The sequence below is a fragment of the Trachymyrmex septentrionalis genome, unplaced genomic scaffold (genome assembly GCF_001594115.1).
Source record: "Trachymyrmex septentrionalis isolate Tsep2-gDNA-1 unplaced genomic scaffold, Tsep1.0 scaffold3, whole genome shotgun sequence".
NCBI lineage: Eukaryota > Metazoa > Arthropoda > Insecta > Hymenoptera > Formicidae > Trachymyrmex > Trachymyrmex septentrionalis.
The window spans coordinates 359,803-363,292 of NW_017305462.1; the positions used below are offsets into that span (position 1 = coordinate 359,803).

The window sequence follows — 3,490 nt, forward strand, 5'->3', positions numbered from 1 at the left end:
GGAGGGGGCAAAAAAAAAAGTGTAAAAATGAAATACAGTAAAGTTTCTGAGTGAAAGACGTATTTGCCGAGAAAGGGTCTTTAATATTTTAAAGCGGGAATTAAGTACTCTTTTACGAAAGAGGTAGAAATAAAATTGCAATTTGAAATTCCGGAAAGAGTTCGATGAAAATTTTATCGAGGCAACTGCGAATTCGAAGCGATGTTTCGTGAACTGAACAACGGGAGGTTCCTGCTGTTAAGGACAGAGATTTGACACTCGATCGGCGATCTGATTTAGTCGTAAGGACTTAATAGAAACAAGATCTACAAAATCCGAAACGCTTCTGTAAAAAGTTTCAACGACCAGTAGAAAGTTGGAACGTACGGTAGACTGCTTATTACGTGTATAAGCGCGCGTATGCAATAGTAGGATGTAGCTACATTATACAGCTGGTACGCCGGTCGGATGCTAAAAGTAATAACAACTTCCGAAACTTTCCTCGTGCCTGCATATGGTATCCCCTGATATTCTAGTTCCCAACGATACATCGGATACTCCGAGGCTAATCTCAACGGTCCTGGCCCTGAACTTCGAGAGATAATCTGCCACTAGTGGTTAACCGATTTATTGTTATTTTAATAGACTAAGCAGCATAGATCGACTCGTATGAAACCTAATAAAGGGCGTTTGTCGATCATATTCGAAATTAATGAATTTCCTGCGGTAATGTGATGGCTGGGAAACCAAACTCTAGCCCTATCGGAACTTTGAGTACTTGGCGCAGTTAATTAATTGCAAATATTGTGTTCTACTACTACCGAGTCGGGTATACTGTATGTGAGATGTTGTGGTAAGGATGTATAATTTGCCGTGTCACAAACTTAGAAACAGCAAACTATTCCTTAAGATACTAAATATATCAGATTTATTTATCTGCTAACTTTCGCAAGTCAGACACTTTTCAAGTGTTAATTGCCGCCGATATTAAAAATCTGTCTAATATTTCTGAAAAAAATTAATTACAAGGCTGTCATCGTAAGCTTCTTTCCCATTCAGAAAAGTTTGTTTCTTTGGAGAAAGACGAAATTGAATTAAATTAAAATTAAATTAAAGGTAATTTCCGATTCGGTCTGTCATATTTAAAAAGTATCATATTTAAAAACTACAAACTGAAGCTGGAAATATGTCACATCGTAAACTACAATACATTAATGGTCAATTTAATAATGACGCTTTATTTAGAGAGAGGATTTTATTAAAGGAAGAACTATTTCGATAGAAAAGTCAGAATAACCAGAATAATCGGTTCGGATTAATTCTTTGCGGATCCTCCGATTTTTTTCTAAACAAAAATGGAACGCGAGTGAGTGCGGTTACTGTATCGATAGAAAAGGTAACTTTTCAATCCGCCAAAAGGTTATAAAATCACTTTTTCTCCTGGTCTCCGGGATCCTCGGGCAACACAAGTCCCTTCAATCTTATGGCGGGAAATACACGCGAACTTTGCGGTCAGACGGATTGCGTATTCACGTAATTCCTCGATCGAGGGAAAGAAATTGCATTTAAATGGGCCATGCAAATCTACAAGGGACGGGGGAAAGGGAGCGGATCGGTGAGCCCTACGTCCTGCGCCCCCAACCACCCCCGCATTACGTGCACGAGAGAATCTTGTTATGCTAATACGCGGCAACATTCCGCGGCTTTAACCGCCTGGCGTGCGGAAAACGAGTCACTGATTTTTGTGGACGATCGCGAAGAAGATGGCGGTCGCCCCTATCGATCCTGTCGCAACAACGCTCGGCTTGCAAAGCGATGATGTCAAATTAGAAGAAATTACTTTCAAACGTATCCTCCCCCTTTTTAAACTGTGCATAAAACCGACACTATAACTTGAATATGATTTTTAAATATACTATTAATAAAAATACCATAACTGTGTAATATTGTAATCCTATGTATATTGTATTGTACGAGTATAATAATGTAGTACTAATATTATAATATTGAAATATGGTAGAATATATCATAATTGTAACACTGTAACTGTAAACAAGCATATAATAAATATTAATTAATTTATTAATAATGTTAACAGGTATTAAATTTATTATGTTAATGGACGATCCAGAACTTTTTTTCATAAAGGAGAGGAGGATTTACCAATTCTGTTATCACGTAAACAGCAAATTTTTTACGTTAAATGAATTATTGTTTTGGATATTTTAGAAGATAAAGTGTCTCCACTTTGTCTCAAATCTTGGATAATGTCTAAATTACGAGATGTCAGAACTGAAAGAAAGAAAGAAAGAAAGAAAGAAAGAAAAAGATAGGTATTGTAGATATCTATCATTTTTTATTCGCTTTTGTTAAACTTTTACTATAGGATCTCTAATCGAATGGAGTACTCATTAATATCTCAGCGCATATTCTTTTTCTAAATCTCAAAAATTCTGCGAAAATTTTTCTTACGTATATTCTGTTGAAGTTTTAATGTTACATCGGTTCACGCCCATGTTATATTGGTAATAAAGGTACATTCCCAAACAGACAGCTACATATATTTTAGTTACATGTTTCTTCTGTACTCGAAAAATCTCTAAATATCCGTGACGTAAAAAATTCACGAAGCTAAGTTAAATTATAAAGCGCAGAAATATTCGCGGCGACTTTATCTGCTCGGTTATAAGGATCTCTCCCTCTGAGGTCCTTCCATCGCGGGGGTGGTGTCGCGCTTAACGCTGGCATAATTATTTCCAGTGCAACCAACCCCGCAGTCGTATAAAACGTCAGCCTCAGCGTGCGCGAAGGGGTCGCAGCTTTGTACCGCGAATGAGTAGGGATGAGGAGGTGAGAGAGTGAGAACGGTAGACCAGGAGGGTGAGATAAGGACGGCGGAGGTCCTCGAAGCGAAGGATGTCTCGTGCCGCAGGCAGTAAAAAATTTCTTTCTCCAATTCCCTCGTCCGCTTTGCACCCTCCCTCCCCCCTTGAACCTCTTGTCCCATTTTCATTCCTGTATTCGGTCTTCACCCCCGGAGTTCTTGGCAGGAGACTTTTTTAATGAATGTTCGCGGCTTAAAGGGAGAAAGGACGAAAAAAAGAAACGGACGAGTGAAGCGCAAGACTAAGGGAATAGGAGCCATTAGAGAGAACATAATCCTTTTTACTTCCCCTCTCTCTTTCTATCTACACCTCCGTGCGCCAGCTAAGCGTAATTCACAAACTTTTGTCGGATTAAAAATGTCCGTCGGACCGTCATGGCTCGCGATTTCTGTCTTCATTCATCATCGTGCGATGTACTGTGCTTCAGTCGCCAAAAGTCACTCTTCTTTTATTCTCTTTTATCGTTTGGACATTTCATGTGCAATAAAAATTAACACTTACGAAAAATTTCGAAATATTAAAATAGAAGATAACAATTAAGAAGGGTACACAATTGAATTTGGGTGTTAACTTACATATGTATTAGTGAGCAAAAAAAGTTTTTACGCACTAAGCATCGCGTTGAC

The 3,490-nt window shown here is 38.4% G+C and overlaps 1 protein-coding gene across 1 annotated transcript in view; it reads right to left on the reverse strand.

Moving 5' to 3' along the window:
* Positions 1-3,490, reverse strand: part of LOC108749544 — a 155,597-nt gene that overhangs the window by 84,343 nt on the left and 67,764 nt on the right. The window lies entirely within an intron of this gene.